The 20,883-nt window shown below is 40.7% G+C and overlaps 1 protein-coding gene across 15 annotated transcripts in view; it reads left to right on the top strand.

Moving 5' to 3' along the window:
* FBRSL1 (fibrosin like 1) overlaps positions 1-20,883 on the top strand; it is a 305,906-nt gene that overhangs the window by 261,076 nt on the left and 23,947 nt on the right. The window lies entirely within an intron of this gene.

Raw genomic sequence — 20,883 nt, forward strand, 5'->3', positions numbered from 1 at the left:
GAGCAGTGCTGGGAGCTGCGTCCTCTGTGTAGTCCGGAGCCATGGAGCCTAACACGTAGTGGATGTGTAGCCGTGCGCTGGGATATGTGCGCTTGTGGATTTGCTGGAAGTCCTGCGATAAGAAGCCCTGACCGGCTCCCTCCCTCCTGTACCGGGGAGACCAAGTTTGGATGTGATTGTACGGGAGAGGAGCGCTGCGGGGCGTCGCGCCCAGGGATTTATTGTTTGGGATTTACCTTGTCGCCTGGGGATCGCTCTGTGGATTACTGCCTGTGATCTCCTGCTGCTGGACTGTACGGTAAGTGATCGGACACCACCTGTGTGTGAATGGGGACAGCGTGCGTTACTTGCTGCGATCTCTGTCGCCATTGTGTGCACGGGAGGCCAGCTCCGCTATCTGTGCTAGAAGTTTACTGCATGTCCGCAGCCCCCCATGTCCTTGAGCTCTGTCCTCACCCCATGGCAGAGGAGGGTGAAGGGACCCCAGACTGGCATCACAGGGCGTCACTCCCCGGGCATGCCCCTGTACCTCCATAGATCAGCCGCAGCCCCCATTGTGTGTGATCCCCCATACACACAGCAGGGCAGTGATAGAGAAGCAGTAGATTGTTGTATTCTGCAGAAATGGCCGTAGGGATGTGATAATCCACCATCATTGGGGAATGAATGGACTGGATGCATTTCGCCATTGCTTTCTACCTTCTGGTTTATTGAAGCAGCAAGCTACAGGAAAGAGGCCTGAGGGATGTTACTAATTTAATACGATCCTGTTGACCGACCAGACACTCTCTGGCTGTGTGCCAGGGGGTTAGTGGGTTGGCAGAAGTGAAGCAGCCCTGGTGTCATCACTCCAGATGAAGAGAGCAGCACTGTTTTGGCACATTGTCTGCTCAATTAACCCTTGCCGGTATGAAGTGTAATCCACAGTGGCTAGGTCTGAGAAGCAAAGTGTCTCTGTTCTCCAGTGTGGTTACTACATGTCTGGACACCACTATTTCTGTTTTTTCAGGGTTTCTTTTCAGCCTTGTAGCATAGGTAATGTATGCTGCCAGTAAGTGCAGAGACTCCAAGAGCTGATGGATATCAAATACAGTGACACCTCTCGCCTTCCTGCTCAAAAGCTGCATGAGCACAAAATTTTATACCTCTACATGAGCCTGAAATCCAATCCCCTTAGTCTCCCGCATATGAGCATGACATAGTCTGTGTGGTATGTAAGCTGTTATATTCTTACCTCTCCCGGAATCTTATTTACTTACAAACACTGCGTTGTGAAAAGGGATGTAAACCTAATTTATCCTTCAATTGGCTGGCGGCTGAATTGTCTGCAGATCTGATAATTGCCCTCTTCTATGGCATGAGATTACCCTGACCATACACAGGACCTGCTTTTATTCCTTTTAAAATAAAGATTTTTTTAATGTTATTATTGTGAAGCTTTATAATTACTGTACTGTCCAATTTTTACAGATTGAATCGTTGTGTAAATAATTCAGCCTTTTTTCAATATCTTATATGTAAATATTGTATATAATAAAATATGTGAATTTACACGCATCATTTTAGCTATTCATATCACATCTTACAATTGTCATTGCATCATCTTACATTTGTCATTGCATTGTTCTTTTTCCTTTTTATTTATATAACCATCTGTATTTAAGTAGAAGAGCTCTTCTGTATATACTACAGATTAATTTCATATATTACCCATACAATTCTGCAAGGAAGACCTAGACCGAGCACCACTGTTTTGCAGAGGAGCTACTCAGGTCAAACCTTTATAGGCTTGTACCAAAAGACACACTAAATGTTTAAGCTGCATAATACAACATTGTAAATACTGAACTGATAATTATAGGAGTCGTGTTGCTAACATATGGTGAGTGTCAGATTTATGACTGTGCCCATGTTTAAATGTGGAACCTGTTTATGCTCCCACATATCCTGGTGTTGCATGCCTGTGTGAGGTCTTATCTTTCCGACCCATATAAAATCATTTCTGGTTATCTTTGACAATGTTAATGGTTAACCTTTGTTATCTGGATGGGGGAATGCTCGTAGTGTTACTATGTTTTCTGTGGAGGGGAAAAAAAAATGTATGTTTGGCTTTGGGTTAGTACCTCTAAATGTCCTGTGCCGAACCCGCTTTATCACATGATGTATGTCTTGTTTTAGTATCCCATCAGTAAAATTGTTTTTAACAAAATTTGCTGTTACTGGTGGAAGATTTTCTATGGTAAAATATGTTCCTTCCCCTTAGCTAGCACATGATCAATTATGTATAATGTTAAATGTGCTCGGCTCTTTTCTTGTTTTTGTGGCGCATACAGTATGAAAAGTGTCTGTGCAGCTGCCCTCTGGCTTTTGAGGGGTTAAACTGATCCTCTTTTAGCCAGCACTGCTAATCCCTTTATATCCCCTCTCCTGTGCAGATTACCCAGCAAGGAATAATTAGCAGCTTACAGTTCACCTGTCACAAGCAATAACTCCAGCCTTGATTTACTGACAGGTCTGGCATGCGGGTGATCAGCTTTCTCCAGGCCTCCTTTAAGACTGAGTCTTTGAGAGACCATCTCCTATGGGCACTTGAGGAACTGTGAAAATGCTTATTAAGACCTAGATCTTTTTTAGGATGCTTGCCTAAACATATAGGTTATAGTTCTGCATTCAGGGCACTTCATGTAGTAAGAATCTTTCAGAGCATTTGTCCATATATATATTATATTTATATGGGGGTTATCCATTGTTTAGGGGCAGTATTATCCAGATAATAGCAAATCTCAATATCCTGTTGTCCGCAGTGTAGAACTAGAGATGATCTTTTAATGGTTCACCTGGATTTCATTTATCCAAACAAAGTGGCCATTTTGCATCTTCATCATTATTATTATTATTATTATTATTATTATTATTGAAGTTATTTTAGTCCCATAATTTCAAGGTGGATATTTTTCTCATTGAGCTGCATAAGCTGGACTTTTCTACCTTTTGTGTATATGTTGATTTTAGAATCTTTGCATAAAGAAGAATCCTATTTAAAAAAAAAAAAAATCAATATAAAAAAACTCTATATTTTCCCCAAGGGTCTACATTCCCGAAGCAGTCCAGTTTTGTCTCGACTGCCATTTTTGAAGATATCAGTGGAGAGCTGTTTTGAATTGATTCTTTTCTTATTCTTTTGTTAACACGACTGTCACGTCTTTGCATCTTCCTTTATTACCGAGATTGGCTATAATAATAATAATATATAATAATTCTTTATTTATATAGCGCACACAGATTACGCAGCGCTGCACAGGCATGTCAAATTGGCTAGCAAAATTTCCATTCCCTTTAAATGTCCGCCACCAGCAATACTGCTTGTTCGGTACCGATCCTTCCACATTTGATATACGTGTATGTAGTGTGGATATTTGTGTTATCTGGAAAAGGTTCTCATAGCTTTATCAGCATAAAAAGTCTGACAGAATTTTTCCTGACCGGGGCATTCAACCTAAACACTGCTGAGCATATTTATAAAGGTGTTGTTATTTTTAAAGCACTAGGTATATGAAAATATCTAATGATGAATCTGTCGTAGTTTAGGGTCCACAAGTGAGTTTGTTCCACCCAATTTGTGTTTAAGAGTTCAAGGCTTGATCTGGTTTTGTTGGCATTGGGCCTTAGACAGTTTTTTTTTTTTTAAGAAAAGCCAATTCTTTTTCTAATACTAATTGTAAAAATCTCTAAGACCCTTGAGAAAAGACATTTCGGAGGTTTTTTTTGTTTTTTGTTTTTTTTGTGCAGGTGAAAATAGGTTTCTGTCATGAACAACAATAAACTGCCATGGTGTCTTCTACTAAATGCAGTATGTAGCCACAACACCTGTTGGTTAGTCAGTGAAAGATATCAATAATATTTGCAACCTGCCACAAAAATATGGTTGTCTGCATGTATTTTATCAGCATAGGGATGGTTCACTTGGTTCTTTGAGCCATTTTCCAGACGTTTACCTCTAAAGGATTCCTATTCGGGCTAAAGCTCCATGCACACGTCCGCAGCAAGCCCATAGGAGAGGGGAAGGGTGAGCGCTGCTCCACAAATCGGGGTTGGTATAGGATGGCTGCAAGGCTCAGACACCGTGCAGTGAGACAAAATGGGGGAGATGTCTGAGGGCAGAACTGTTCTAGATGCCCATGGAAATCAGGGCTCAGCTTTCATTTTCCCACAGATGTTTATAAAATGAAACCTGAGCTCTGGTCGGTTTCCGTGGGCAACTAGAAAAAATTTGACCTCAGACGTTTCTGGTAAAGCTCCCCCCAATGTGATCACCGGAAGGTGGCCGCCTCTCTGACGTGTAATTGAAGCCTCGCACATTATGGGGGAGATTTATCAGAATGGTGAGCTTTCATTTTCCCACAGCAGTTTATAAAATGTAAGCTGAGTCCTGATTGGTTGTCATGAGCACCCAGAACAGTCTTGATCGCAGATTTCCCGCTACGTGTTTTTATAATGCATGCTTCTTAAACTGACGGATTCTCTTCTGGCTGACATCAGATGACTGGGGGCCCAAGAATAGGTTTGATGTATGAGCCAGGAGGCTTCCTAGACAAAATGTAGTGTGAAAGCCGCCGTAATGGCATGAATCCTGTTTGTCTTTTGTTATGGGCTCAAGATTGTACAGAATGGCTTTGGTGCTCTGGCCCAGTCACAAGGAAAGACTCGCTCTGCTCTTCATGCCGCTTTACATTTTATGCAGAATTTTCCATTCCATGTTTAAAACATCCCAATCACCTCCCAAAATATAATGCGATAACTATGTTTGGTTTATGCATTTTACCTCTTCCCATCATTTAAATCCATTCCCGGGGGAAGGAGAGCCTGGCACACTGAAATATTGGCTGCTTAAAATGCAGGCACTTTTACAAGGATTTAATGTCCTTGGGAGCTGAGGTGTAGCAGTTTTATAGCGCAGTGTTGTGTTCTGGCAGACTCCACGAGCCACAAAGTCACTTAAAAATGATATGCTATAAAATGAAAGCTTCCTGGTAGATTCATAGGAGCCGGACTGGTCAAGGTGCCACACAGATTCATCATGGGGCACAGAAAACCTGTATTGTGGCAACCAAGTCCTGCATCTTCTATTCTCGACTACTTCCTCTATTATCCCAACTTGTTGCAATGGTAAAATGCTAGTAGCATTGTATGTCCATTATAGTCCGTGGTGTTGAGTTGTAATAGAGCCACAAACACAGTTGGGAATGTAGCGTAAGAGCTCTTTCAGACTAGCGTTTTTCACAGATGGCATACTGACCTATTGTTTTCTATGTAGTTTTTCTTTTCTCTTTTTTCCTCCAAGAATCTGTAGTGCATGCTTAAAATTGTAAGGGTCCACAAATACCTAGATGAGGCACCGTGTATTTTTCCATCTAAGACCCACCTGCATTTGGGCATCTGTTCTTAAAGGGGTTGTTTTCATTATTCCTATACAATCATGATCAGTGTCGTTGAAACCGTTGGATACTCACCAATCAGCTAGTTATCCCCTATGACAGTGATGGCGAACCTTTTAGAGCCTCAGTGCCCAAACTTTAACCAAAAGCCACGTATTTATTGCCAAGTGCCAGCGCAGCATTTTAAGCAATAATTTATTTCTCCTTGTTCTTTGACAACTTTCAATTGTTCAGCCTCCTAAGGAAACCAGCCCAGTTGAAAGGAGGAGGGAAAATGTATCTATCATTGTAGGAAGATTTTGCAGGCAGATTCTTTGAGTCCTTTCTGGTGAACTTCATTCTGGGGTGATGTCCTGGGTGCCCACAGAGAGGGCTCCGAGTGCCGCCTCTGGCACCAGTGCCATAGGTTCGCCACCACTGCCCCATGAGATAGGGCATAACCTTAGTACTTTGAAAAACACCTTTAACTTCCAAAATTATAATGGAAGACTAACAGATCTAACTAGTAGACTTTTAATGGCTACCATAAGTGTGCGTTTGCACCACTTCCATTAGGTTTCCATTATTTGAGAGTAAAATTGGATGGAAACTGCAGAACTTTTTTAAAAATGTAAATTAACATGAAAGGATAGGCAAGAACACAAGACACATGTATAACTCGGACACCACAAATGGGTTCCTTTATTTTGTGGGGGAAGCACCACAGATGCACTAGTTTGAAAAAGTCCTAGTATTCTCTGGTCGCAAACAACGGATTGCGGCCTGTGCAGTCTACTCACACATGGGTCGGTGAGTGTGAGCCCATAGAACAGCATCTGTCCTTGTGTTATACATTGATCAAAAGGATGGCACAGACAAATTCTATCTCCGCGTGCATGTATCTTTAGTTTTTTTTTCTTCTAACAAAGTGCTGATGTCTTGTCAGCAGTACCACACAGGCCGGGTATATTGAGTACAGCGCCAGCATGTGTTGGTCGCGGCAGTAGCGCTGTGAAGTATGTTTCATTTTAATCAGTTGACCTTTTTTAGACTGAAGAGCATTTTGCTGAATTCTCTACAATTGGAGAACAACGCTTCTTTTCTCCTCTGCAGTGGCAATGTGTCTGCATGGAATTTTGTGCCATTGTGTTTTCATGCTGTGCCCTTTGCAGAGACAAAAAGAGGCTAAAATGTTAACAAAAGGTTTTTATATTTTTTCTGCCTTTTGTCATTAAAAGCAACAACTATGCTTACAGCCACAGTGTAATATGTGCTTCATTTTTGACCATATGTTTTATCACAGGCATTCCAGGAGGCTGGATAAATTTTAGCTAGTTTATATCCTACTGTTGGAGATGTGTACCACGATATGTGTTTAAAGGAGATCTACCATCAAAATCAAGCACAATAAACCAGTAGTACTCATAGATCCGGGCACTATGATTGTGGTAATCATCTTCTACTTGTTATCCATGGCCTTTTTCCTTCTAAAATCAACTTTTAATATTATGCATATGAGCCTTAGGGGTGACCCTAACCCCTCTGTAATCAGGATTTACAGCACTTCCCGCTCACTGCACTAGTGCTGAGGACGGCAGGGGGAGGGTTAGACAGTGTAACAGCCTATAAAGCGAGATCAGAGAGGGGTAGAGTAGTCCTCCAGGCTCATTAGCATAATTTTAAAAGTTGATTTTTGAAGGATGGAGGCCATGGTTAACAAATATAAGAAGATTGCCACACTCACACTGCCTGGATCTTTCAGATATCTCTTCTTTTATTCTATTTTGGTAATGTTGATAGGAAAGTTGTTAAAGTGAACATTGAGTCAGGAAATACCGTCAACTAGTCCACTAGAGTGTTAGCACTTGTGCCAGACATGTGTCCCCTTCTATTGTTATAGTCATGCATTGACCAAAATATTTGATTGTGGTTGAATCTTGCCAGTAGTGCCAGTTGTAATCCTCATAAGTCCTGGGATCGTAAAAAAAAAAACCACAAGAACTACAAGAAAATATTTGCTCCTTTTAGGATCTCTATCTTGGTGTAAAAATTCTTGATATGTGATAAGAAAGCTATTGAATCCTGTGCACAAGGGTGGTGCTTTTTCCTATGCCTCAGAGCATGTGTTATTGCCGGATCTCCTGATAAAACCATCTGGACAGACCTCGAGAGGACTATCTTTGTACGTTAGTCACACATGTGCTACAAGGTGACAATCCATTTAATCTGTTCACTGCAACTCAAGAGCAGGCTGGAGAGTTCATGCTTCTCACACCTGTTACATTGCCGGGACTGTACAGCGCTAGAACACAAACTGTGCGGGCAGCAAATGCCACTTTGATCTCTGGCAGTCTTACCAAATGTTCATTTACTGATTTGTCCAAGAAACTCGGTCCATTAAACACAAGTGTGGTGACACGGGCAGATTAACAAGCGTTCAGCTGTAGACTTTTGTACTTACCAAAAACATTAATAATGGTTACACTTAAAGGGGTACTCTCATCTTGGCATTCATATTTAATTAATCTACCATATAGATATACACATTTTTACAATTGGATGTTAATAAAAATAATCTACCCGTGTGAAGATAATTTTCCATAAATACAGTAATATAGTCCTTGGATACGACCCCCTCCTGCACTTGGTGACCACCATTCAGTGTTCATTACCACAGTATGGATGTGGGACATGCAGTTACTTCCAGCCATTTGATAGGGAAAAACTATTTGTTTCTTTGTGCACCTCCAGTGGTGTTCGTATCCAAAGACAACAATGTTGTTTCTCAAGAACAACCTGGCTGCATTTATGAGAAATTATCCTCACACAGATGCATTTTTTGAATTGAAGTAATGTCTGCATATGGCAGATTAAATTAAATGTCAATGCCCAGATGTGAATACCCCTTTAAATGCCCACTAATGAATACACAGGTATTGAATGTTACTCTTTATTCTTTTCAATTCAACCTTTTTTTCCTCGTATTTCAATCTTTTGCATAGATTTATTTCATCAGTGCAATCTACATAGAAGCAATGGTGTAAAGTATTAACAAAGCCTATCTAATATTGATGGCCTATGGGGTAGATATTCGTATAGATAGTCTGTCTTCATGGTGGGTGGGTGTTGGGTTTTGAAGTCTATGTCCTGTAGCATTGGTCATTGACGTGCCAGATCAGCAGAGGATACAATAGTGAGTGAAATGTTCTTTTAATATGATTATGTCTTTTTAATGGGGACCTGATGTTATTCTGCTGGGGATTGGCTTTTAAAAGAAATTCCTGTCAAAGACAGCTGGGTTTAATCTTTGGGGTAATGCATATGGTGCTGATGAACCAAAGACTGTACAGCTTGTTCCTGTGCATGTATGCAGTGCAGTCCTTGGCCTTATGTGACTGGTGTGCATGCGACTGATGCTGTCAGATTGACCCAGGTAGCTAAATCCCATGCCAGCTTCTCCCAAGATGAAAGCCTTCTTAATACCTGGAGTGGGTTCTGATGAATTGCGTTATCCCACTATCTTGACTCATTCCCAGTCACTGTAACCTAGGTTTTGAAGCCCTTTCTTAGGAAACCCTGTGATCTTTCCAGTGGCTATGTGTTTTATTGATGTTCCTGTGTCAAGCAAAGTCAGTGACAGCAGTGAATTGCTTGCATTGGTTTGCCTTCCCCTTTCTTTGTCCTGGATAAATCTACTGGAACAAACGATCCTCAAATGGAATGGAGATCATTATCCAGTTACAGGCTAAAGCCCCAGGGTATCTCGCAAAGGAACATCATTCACCTCACTGCACCAGGAGGGTTAAAGTCCGGGACGCAATCCAAGCAGCACGAAGCATCTGGGATGACATACTTTCCAAAATGAGCACATATGATTTTATCTGTTTTGGGCTTTTTTTGTGTTATTTTATCTATTTACACAAATACATAATCTGCCTGGCTTTTGGCTTTTTTTTTTTCTTTAAAGACCACAAGCATTATACAGAAACTGCAATTTCTTCTTGCGTGTATTCCACTTAAAAGCTTACATTTGACAAATGTATTTGTATTAAGCATTTATATGTTGAGATAGCTGTGGCCATTACATTGCAATTCATACAGAGACATTTTGGCAGATTTACGATTACTTAAAAATATATGCAAATATGTTTCCCAGATGCAATAAGGAGAACACTGACTCTTGACTATAGATATTTTGTCTATACCGCATATTATAACGTGTCACCACCATAATTTGGTGCGTTGTCACACCGTAACCTGTGTCACTTCCCAGTAAGCTACACCCCTTTTCATACAAGTCATAGATTATGTCTTGACCTGGGTCAGGAAGAAAGATTTCTCCTTATGGAGACTGACAATTAAGGCCACCATGTAGACGTGTGTAGTCTTATAGCTATGGATGCTGCAGGGGATTCTGGGAAAATATGCAAAGTTTTCAAGGATGGGATAAGCACACCTTCTTTTAGCTACATTGTAAGGCAGCTCCCTTGACATCAAGCATGACCTACAAGAAGCCTAATGACATGATGTGGGATTAAGACCTGACCATGTCTTGACCTGTGAAGACCAAGGCCTATTATTTCTTTTTGGTAAAGATTATGCTAAATAAATCTCCCCCATCATGTTTACAACGTGCAAGCTAAGAGAAATACATGTTTTCTTTGCCAGTTATTCAAAAAAACCTTTTTTTTTTTTTTTTGCTGAAAAAAAATTAAATTTCAGGATCCTTGGCTGTAAAGTTTGTTAATGAAAACTGAAGTCTTTCCTGTAGGTAAACCCTTGTTCATTTATATGGCTCTTACAGTGACTGGCTGTGACTATAAAGATCTATTGATTTTTCCACTGCTTATATATTTTTTTATAATTGGCTTCCCTCTTACTGTATAGCAGGGTGAAAATTAAAACTGGCAACCCAATAACAGTGATTATTGCCCAGTGACAGGAAGATTCCTCCCTATTAGCAGATAACTGTTATCTGCTCCATATTAGAGCAATTATCACTAGTACAGATTGCTGAACATCTGTGCAGTTTAACTTTGAGGCTGTATCATGCAGATTAAGCAAGGTTGTGAAGCGCCAAAGTGGAAGTAGCATGGAGAGATCCTCTGAGGCCTCCTGACTGGAATGTTTCACTCTTGTTAGGGTTCTGCACCTGTTCCTCTCTCTAACAGACCGCATTGCTTAGCATTAAGTAAAAAAAAGTGCATTTTTTGCTTCTGGATTTGAAATCTGCTGTGTAAAGCCCTTGCATTATGCATGACCATTCTCCAGAACCATCGCTGAAGGTTTGACTGTGTTGTACAATATCCGAAAGGCAGATTATGAAGAGATTTGCTCGAGAATACTCAGAAGAAGCAAATCTAGAAGATACCGACAACCCATTTCTTTTTATTGTCCCTATACATTTGGAAAAAAAACTTTGAAGTTCTGTTTTGTGCCCACTGATATTATGTAGATCTGTGTCTCTATGGTAACAGACTACAAATGTACATTGTAGTCCTCCGAGTAGTCCAGCAAGACTACCTACTATCTACACGGGTCACTAACAGTATAGATGGTGCTGTTAGTACAAAACACAACGCCGTCAGGTAAGGCTATTTTGCTTTACATTGAATTTTAGACAAAAATGATGGTTGCAAAAGCGAACCTGTTATATTGAAGTTACCAATTATATTTTTATATTCTAATAAACTGAACGGGCATATATCCCCACATATACAGTCCTGTCATTGGTTAGCATGTTGTAGAATGTGAGTAGATTTGTACATACTATCATACAGTTGCACCTTATGCTGCATTGATTACTGCTGTATTATGTCCTCCATGCTGCTGCTGCTTTTGATGGTGGAAGGCAAAGCTTGGTCTTCTTTTTTTTTCTCTTTATGTAGCGAAGAAAAGACATGAGTCTAGTTTCTTCCAACTGAAGCAAAATAGCAGATATATAATCACATATGTTGAATGCATGCACATGATGGCATGTTTTGCACAGCTAAATGAAATGACAGGTATGCTTTATTCTAGGGTAACCACTGCATACAAGAGCTTTCCATCCTTTGTATCTAGCAACTTTGCACAAATTATATTGTATGTTTTATATTCGACTTCTCTAAAATATATTGTACTTCCAAACCATTGTCTAAAGCCCATCCTGTGTCCCCTTATGTTGCATGGAAGCATAATTTGTGGATTCTGCTGCCAGATTGTCCTCCTGAGATGTGACATAAGACGGAGGCGCTGGGAGGGAGAAGATAAAAAAATACGATCTGTTTGAGCTGTCTGACTCGCATGCTCATTAACAAGGACAATAATGGTGCAAAAATTATTGTGCGGATGACAGGAAACAGATGAAACTGCAGCCTGGAGACCGCACCAGCACTGAGATCTAATTTACTTGTTTTCTTCCCTTTTGTGTCAATGATTTCTGCAATAGTAGTAGTAAGAGGAGGATAATGGTCGGCCTCATGCACATGGCTGTATGTTTTTGCTGTTCTGTATATACAGCTGTATTTTGGTCACCGCTGTATATAGGGCTGACAGAATGCACTGGCTCCGGTCTCCCTCTACTTATACATGGCATCATACCATGCAAAACTATATGCAGCATTTATGCAACGCGTATTTTATACATTCCTATTCTGTGGACATTCTCTATATTTTGTTTTTACATCTCGCTCACTGTGCTGTACGTTGCACAAAACGACCATTAAAATGGATGGCCATACGCTACACCTAAATACAGCCATGTATACAGCAGTTTTATCAGTTTGTGTGCATGAGGCCTAAATATGTGACCCCCATAGACTGTATTTGGGTGGCATTACTTACACATTGCAGAAAGCTGGGGTCCATTATTATTATAAAAACATGATGGCTCTTTGGTGAAACTTTTATGAAACGTGTAGCTCACTTGTGCACATGAGGAGGAATCACCCCTGGCAGCACTTCGCATTCCCGCTGCATGGCTAGGATAGAAAAGGCACTGACTAGCAGGGAAGCAAAAAAATTATTTTGTGTGCAACTGGGGTGGAACAGCCACCCAGGGAGACTGATAATGCAGCCGGATGGAGAAGACCTTCAATGTGTGGACAGGACTGTATACTAGCATATCCTGTCTGCGCACTGCAGGCATATTTATTACAGTGATGCCAAAGAGCACAGGGCCAGGTCAAACAACCAGAAGTCTTTCTATGACTTGTATATTGTACCTATACTGTCATGAAGTCCATCAGGGCAAGGTAGAGTTTGAGGTCCTGAGACAATACCCCCCTGCTTTACAAGTGTTAATTGGTCAGAATGTCTGCATGGCGCCCACCAATGTGATGCTCCTTCTACCCCTGTCCCCTATTCCTATGTTCCCAGCATGGCTCAGGACCACTTTACACGCTTGAGCTGATGCAGCCATTGAATGTTTCAGCAGGACGGCCATCTCCCGTGGAGACTGAGGGCATTTGACTTTGCTCCCATCACAGCGTGCTGCAATCTACTCCTGTCAGAGGAAGCCACCATGCAGAGCAGAATCAGAGAGATTAGCCCAGGCCTCCATTCTTTCATCTCTGAGGGAGTTTTCTTCAGTCTGAAAATCTGCAGCTTCCAGCAGTCCTAACACGGATCCTGTTTTATTGATTGATTGTGCATGCAGTGTTTGGGAAGCACCAGGCAATGTTTCAAAGAGAGAACAGTGCGTCTTACAAAACTTTTCCACAAATAATTTGACGATCTTGTGTATTGCGATACCTACAAATTTTTGCTCGGAGCATTTTTTTTTTTCAAGAATTATCTTGCGAACTATAAAACAAAATTTAATGTTTAAAAATCCGGTATAGAGTAGTGAATTTACTTCAAAGTTTGATATTTTATGTAATTTTGGAATGGACACTTCGCTGTTAGGCTGGCTGCAGATGACTGCGTTCACCCCAGGCTGCAGGCTGGCTGGCAAACGAGTAGTTCCTGCATGATGTTTCTGTATGATGCAAGGACTTCCAGTCTTTGCAATGTGCGACCCTGTGGGATTGAGCCAATAATACAGGTCCATTTTCACGGGCTGACAACGAGAGGCATAACTGGGAGACATCTGCAAGGGGCCCCTTTTCCCCTTATATATTATATATTTGTATACTTGCACATACAGCATTTGCACACCATATATACAAACATACAGCATATACACACATACAATGCCATATGCACATTACATGTGTCCACACATGCAGCAAATTCATACATACATACAATACCACACACCAAAATCACACCCATTACCTCAGATGCTGGGGCCCCCTGACAGAACCATAGCAGCTGCTATGGGGCCTGATCTACCTCTGTACAAAGTTTGTGCAGGGAAGCCTAATCTGGAACTATAACCCTGCAAATCACAACAGCTCAGAGCAGTCAGTCTATACTGAAGTAAAGCATGTGCATATGTTAGAATGTATGGTACAGGTGAAAAATAAAGGTCAGCTGACTCGTACGCTAAACCGTATTATGGAGCGTAAGTGATGCTTAAGATCTACCTGGAATACATTTTTACACGGACTTAAACATTTAATGCATGCCAAAATGGTCTGGATGAATTTGTTTACGTTTATTCAATAAATCTTTTACATTTGAATTTGAGATCAGAAAAAAATCTGTTGCAGGGCATGTTTGAGGCTACAATTCCCATGAAGCTTTGCACTAATGTCTGAACTTCAATCCCCTCTCTTCCTAACTCTTGCAGTCCCTACTCCTTACGTGAGTCCCAGACTATTTCCTGCGTCAGCTGCTTGTTCTACCTCTCTGCACATTGCTGACAAGTAGCCTGGGAAGCAGATCATTTCAGCTACCTCCTGCTGGATGATATAGTATATATTTTGTGTGCAGGCACAGAGCTGGTACGCCTCTTGCTCCAGTCCTTCACAGCCCGACCTGTGATGCCTGGCACCATGTTATGGAGTGCTCATAGTCAGGTCGTGACATCACAGGAAGATAGAAAAATCACACCCAGAAGAGGTCACATGGTGGATAAGCGTCCTGTTCTTCTTTGCCTACGGAGATTGTTAGCTCTGCATAAGAGCTGCACAGAGGCTCTCGAGTGCTATACCCGCTTAATTAAAAGTTAAAGGGTGGTTGTGGATTTTTCTTGATCACCTAAGCGACTAAACCTTTATCCATTCTACTGTAAGCTCTGTGCCCAGACCATGTGTAGGACACTACTGGTTTTACAAAGCTTTCAGGCACATCCATTACTGGCCGCTTCGTCTTCATCCCTTGACCAAATATAGGGTTTCTTTCAGTGTTGGTGGTGTTTAAGAATAAGAGTGTAAGGGAGAACAACCTTCTATCCAGAGGAAAACTCTCTGTATATTGTGTTGGTCTAGGCTCATTTATATATAGAAAGGAAATTTGATTTGGGGAAGGATCTATTCTCCGATTCTTCTTCATCTCCTGGTGGTGATTGACTGTGACCCATCTATTATATTGCAGTATTAATGGCTTTCTTTTGATGTATATGTCTATATAGGGACATATGTATTTGATGGTCCGTGCATATGAAATGAGCGTTCGTGTTTTCCATCCACTCTCATTTTTCTGCATTCTTAAACCTTAGGGCCTCCAGATTTTGAATGACTTACATGACTACGGTAGAGAATAAAAATCTTGAATCCAGTCACTTCCAGCACTTAGGCAGTTACATTAGGCGAGATGTTTATCCTTTCTTGTGAAGCTGAAAGAAAATTGAGAAGCTCATTTTCTAGCCCAGTTGGAATCCTTGATATGATTTCCTTGCACTATGGGCTTGGTTTTCAGTTCAAATCCATTACTTAACCCATTCAGCACTGTGCTGTGGTATTGCGGCAATATCGGACCGGGGCAAATCATTAGCAGGTAGTTTTTCCCCAGGAGCTAATTGGAACTTCTATATTGTGAATTATACATCCTGTCACATGGTGGCTGCTGTGTACTGTATAAACGTTATATGTATATAAGGATGATGACATATTCATAGGTAAGCCACTAATTGCAAATCGGTTATTCTCAACTGGAGACAAAAACACAGCTCTGTTTTTTTCTTTAGTGGCCCGGCTAGGTGATTTTAGCACAGATTTTTATGTGTGACCTAGTTTTTGAGTCAAAAATGAAACCGCATATCCTTGGAAAAAATTTTAAGGTGCTCTGGAAAGGGACCAATCCCTTCTAATGGAAGTAGTAGAAATCCCAGTCACACTTACGAGATTGTTTTCTTGCATCTTCCCATGTGTATTTTTATTATGAACCAGAAGTAGGGTTTATCCTTTCATATGTATAGAAATATATAAACAATGAATGTTGGATACTGTAGCCTAGATGCTGCACAATATTACAAATTCAATTTGGCAATCAAATAAAATTATTGGGGGTCTAAACTCATTCTGGTTTTTAATCATTTTTGACTCGCAGCCCCCTCTGGTTGGGTCATACGAACATTCATGCTGCTTAAATATGACTTGTGCAATCCACATTAATGGGAAATGTTACATCCATATGTGGTTTTCAGTTTTACATCACTTGCTCATATGACAGCAATTTTGCATATTAGGTGTAATTGACTTAACAGTGACTAAGTTCTGTTGCTCATCTGTCACTCTTGTGTGACATTATTTACTGGATCTGAATGTAAAACAAGTAAAGCATGGAGGCTGGCAGCGTGTAGTGCTGGAGCTGCCCGCAGTCCAGGCCTCTATTGTCACAGGTGCACTGGCACAGACACGCACATTCATGCGAATTCACATCCTGCAAAGGAGAGTAGCGAGCACAACAAGGGGAAACTGAGCCATCTGTATTATATGCCACATACTGCAAAATGCCAACTGCTTCCACTGCATGCTCCATACCCCCCTGCTGCCGGTTCCAGCAAATGTTATTTTTCTGCATGTGATGGAGACGATCTAATTGAAGCCGATTTAAAGATAATTGATAAAATGCTCCTTTACATTATGGGCAGCATAACATTCCCTACAACTGTTAGATCTGAATGTATATAAAATGACCCAGCCTGAAACCTGTGTGCCTTGCCTTGGAATTGTCAACTTCTACATTTGTCTTAAGCCTACATCCATGTCTGGGACTTCATTGTGTCAAAGATAAAAGGAAAGAAACCTACATGGAGGACCTTTTTATCCTGCAACATGAATGACGCCTGAATGGAACCTCCCTTCTAGATCCTCCTATAGCCACGGGGATCTTTTTGGCTTTAGATGTGTCTATTATTTTAAACATATGTCTTCCATAGTTTCATAGGTCTTCTTGAGAGTGTGTTGCCACAAAAATGAACATGCCAAACACAGCAGTTTTGTGTATGTGCGGGTGGTGGTGCCAATATTGTGGGGAACCTTTGCCAGTTGCAGAAGAATGCTGACCTCCTTGCAATTGTTGCAAAAAGTTTTTACCTGTCATTACACGTGTCCTCCTATACCAGTTTACTTCTCTTTGGGCTCTGTTTTTCTTGATCCTAATGGTTTAAGTCTATCTAATACAGTGATCCTTCTACTGGATCTTTCCCACTTAGAGCAGCATGGAGAACATCATAAAGAGCAGAGCAGTGTTATAAATCCAGTGCAAAGAATTATTGTTTCAGTTTTTTTCTGCAAAATTCTATTAATATGATTTATAATAGAAATCTATAAACCACCGCATTTGTTCTCAGTGTTTATGTTAATGGGGACATATCATCAGGAGTGATTTGTGCTTGTTGATATCCAGCAATATGTTTATTGCCTAAAAACAGCAGATTTGGGCGGCACACATTAAGGAATGGCTGCAGAACTAATCAAAGAGCTAATCCCACAGCCATACCGCAAGCATCAGAAACCATCTGAAATCAGCCACTGTGATGTTTCTGATGCATATAATGCTGCAATTTTACAGTAGGGCAAAGGAGCTTAACCTTTGAATTTCAGTGGCTGATTTCTGTAGCAGTAACGTGTCTTATTTGCTGCGGATCCTAAATCGGCAGCAGAAAGAGTTTTTATTTCCCCCATGTGTCTATGGGATTGTCACTGCAATGCTTAAGTTGCAGTTGTTTGATGTATATTGGCTAAATGTGACCATTTTGAAGATGAGACAATCATTGTATGCCATGGTGGCTTCCCAACTCTGCCACAGACTGCGGATGGTGCTGATCGTATAGTTGGATTTTAGCTGCCACATCTTTTTTGTTGTTGCCACTGCTGAAGCGATCTTTCCTGTGTATCGGGATGGATGGCTGCAAAGCACTTTCCAATGTTATCTCTACTGTGATTTACAGACCTTTTCCACTATGTAGAAGGAAGCAGCAAGGTAATAACTGGGGATGATTTGTCTAGACCTCACTTCAGCTTATGAGGATCTTTATCTTTAACAGAATTCCAAAGCCTCATGGATGGAAATCTGCTAAAGCCATTGGGTCTGGGGCCAAGAGAATAATCATGTTCTGTTGCTCGGTGCACAGCTCCTGCTAATGCCTTAAACAGTGTTATGACTTTCCCAGTTATTTGTCTAAGACTAGCCCTTGAAACAAGACCTTACTGTGACAGGGTGGTGGAAGGAGGCTTACAACATGGTGTTTTGGATGCTGAGACAAGGCCCCATCCTTTTCTAGCTGGCACAGATTCTTCGGTGGGCATCCATCACTAACGCTGCACCTCGGCCAGCATTGCCAAGAATTTCTCGCACCTGGTATTAAATCAGCCGGTGCCTTCCACCTCCTGCTGCCTGCAGTTATGCTCCACGCAGCACAGTTCTATGCTTGTTATTGCAATTTTGTGGAGCTCTTTTGATTTACAGCTGTTTTTACGACCGTTGAGACAGCCACAAATTGAGGAAATCTCATAAAACAGAGAGCAAACGTCTCCTTCACAGCTCAGGCAGAGTTCTGGCAACACTACTTTATTCCACTGAGCAGGATGTGTAAACAATATTGAGTCTCCCGAGTGACTGTATCAGTACAGTTAAGTGGTAACAGCTTGAAAAATGCCTTTCCCCGAATTAGAGGTAAAACTTTCAATGGGCCCCCAGGCTAAACTAAATTGGTGACATTTTGCAGAAGGAAGAAAGGGATAATCTTATGCATATAATACAGAGGGCAAGAGCTGGAAAGTTGTCAGGGCTTAAACTGAACTTGGGATAAGCAGTGGGAAAGGGGCCAGTGCTGGATTTGGACCCTTCTGTAATGGATCCTGCACATTTCCTTCCAACTCTGATCTTCTGCGCGTCCAAAACGCCTTTTATTAAGTGTCCTGGGACCGAAGAATCAGAAAAATTTCCTTATTCCCCGTTTACTATACAGTGGACAGATTATATGACATATTTGTGCTACAGGCATTCAACAGAACACTATTGATATACGGTTTACACATTTTCTGGGGAATTTCTCATCAGAAAACTTACTGGCTCTTTTTTTTGTTTCTTTTAACTTCATGATCTCTTGCCAGATCTCTTTATGGCATTTACAGGTTGACACTGGATTTACTGATTTTTAAGGAAAAGGGCTTGGTTTTTCAGGAGTCTGCACTGTTCAGATTTGCTCAAAATGCACTTGGAAACGCTGCCAATCTGAATTTTTAATGCATGCAATTGCAAAAAACATTTGCATTGAGTCAATTCTTATAACTGAAGCTTATAAACCCATATGTTTCTTTTAAAGCACTGACATTTTTAATGCCATATAAATCCATACTGAAAACACAGCCTCGGCTGCTTAATGGTTGCCCCACAATAGATTGTATTATTTAATGGCAATAACATAGGTTAGTTGTCTATGTAACTGCACTGTGTTTGGCTGTATAGATTTTTTTTTTATTAGTTTTTTTTTTCCAATTGTGTTTTTTTTTATTTCAATACAGTGTGTAATTTTGAGGGGGCGGTTATGCATGGATTAGGAACCTTCTGTTTGTCCTATGGCTATTTCTTCCTCTGTTGTTGGAGCTCTTTTATTTATTTGGTGGTGTCTGCTCGGTCCCCCCCATGATTAATCGGCTCCCATGTGGCACGGTTAGGGTGTTAATTTGTACAGGCAGGGGAGAGACAGCCATGATAGAACGTGACAGCTGCTATATGTTATAAGGTCACTGGAGACGTCTAAGCAGTAATATTAATTGCTGCATTGAACTGAGAGGAATTTCCTTTTCACTGTACTCTGTAAATTATATAAAATGCTATTACTGTGTACTGCTCCAGTGACTGAAAAAACTGGGGTACTTTTAGATTTATTTAGAAAAATATGAATATATTTTTCATAAACTCAAAATCCACATTCAGATGTTTGCAATTTGTAAGAAATAAGTACATATCACAGGTTTTTACTCTTGTACGTGATTTGTCATGTTTTGTGAATGTTCTATATTTTGTTGATCAATATATTTTTCCTTTAGACTAGATATACACAACACCAAGTATATTCCCGGCTGTTTCTTCCGGGTTTCTTTCTCCCTGGCCGATTTGCTCCATTCTGGCCTCCTCCATTTGTCAGGATCTTTATAGCCTGAGTTATCCGTGAGAAATCGTTCCCACTAAGACATACTCTACTTTTTAACGGAACAGTAGGTTGATTCCATTAAAATAATAGCTGGGCACCGATCCATAAAATGTTTTGAAATTAATGCAGCCCTGTGCCGTACGTTATCATCTAGTCCCTGTTAGGTGTGTCAGACCAAATTAAGAGATCCCATCGTAGTACCAATCAACTTTCTGTATAATTCTGGAAATGTACATAGGTGGTAGTAATACTTTTAGGAAAAAACAGCACATCAAAGTAAAAAAGATTTCTTTATGCATCCGTTTAAAATTTTCTTTGTATGCATCATGGCAGGAAAGGTAGGAGAGACCAACGCGTTTCAGCTCAACAGAGCCTTACGCATGATATTAAAAAAAACTCAAAAACACATGTGTGCCATTGGTGCATCTTTACATCATAGCCCCAATACAAGTTATTCATACAAAACAGAAAAAAAGAGATCAAAAAGGAAAAAACGATACCAAAAACATAAATGTAAATATATGGAATTCATACAACAAGGAAATCTACAAATAAGATGCAAAATCCATGAGACTTCCCTTTGGAGGAGTTGTTTTCCTCCAATCGCCTCCAAGGGCCAGTTGATAAACCTTCTCTATACCAAAGAAACATGATCTCCTCCATGTACTTGAAGAAATTGTTTAGCCCCCCCCCCCCCCCCATGCATTTTTGTCTTTATTTTTAATGCTCGCTATACGTTCTGCTGTTCTTGTTTTTAATATCCTCTACAACTTAAAATCTTATCTAAAGTTTTATTGCTGAATATCTACTACATCATCTTCTGTGCTTGTCTTTGATTTTATATTCCATGTCTTTGCCAAGAGTGTGCTGGGAAGTTTCTTGCCAAGTCCTGTCTGGTACTCCGTTGGTGCCGATGTTTACTTATTGACTTCAGCTTCTTGTAGCCAAACCCAGAAGAGCAAATTAATGATCAATGTCTTCTGGGAAATTTGACTGCAC

This window comes from Engystomops pustulosus, chromosome 1 (genome assembly GCF_040894005.1).
Source record: "Engystomops pustulosus chromosome 1, aEngPut4.maternal, whole genome shotgun sequence".
NCBI classification, from domain to species: Eukaryota; Metazoa; Chordata; class Amphibia; order Anura; family Leptodactylidae; genus Engystomops; species Engystomops pustulosus.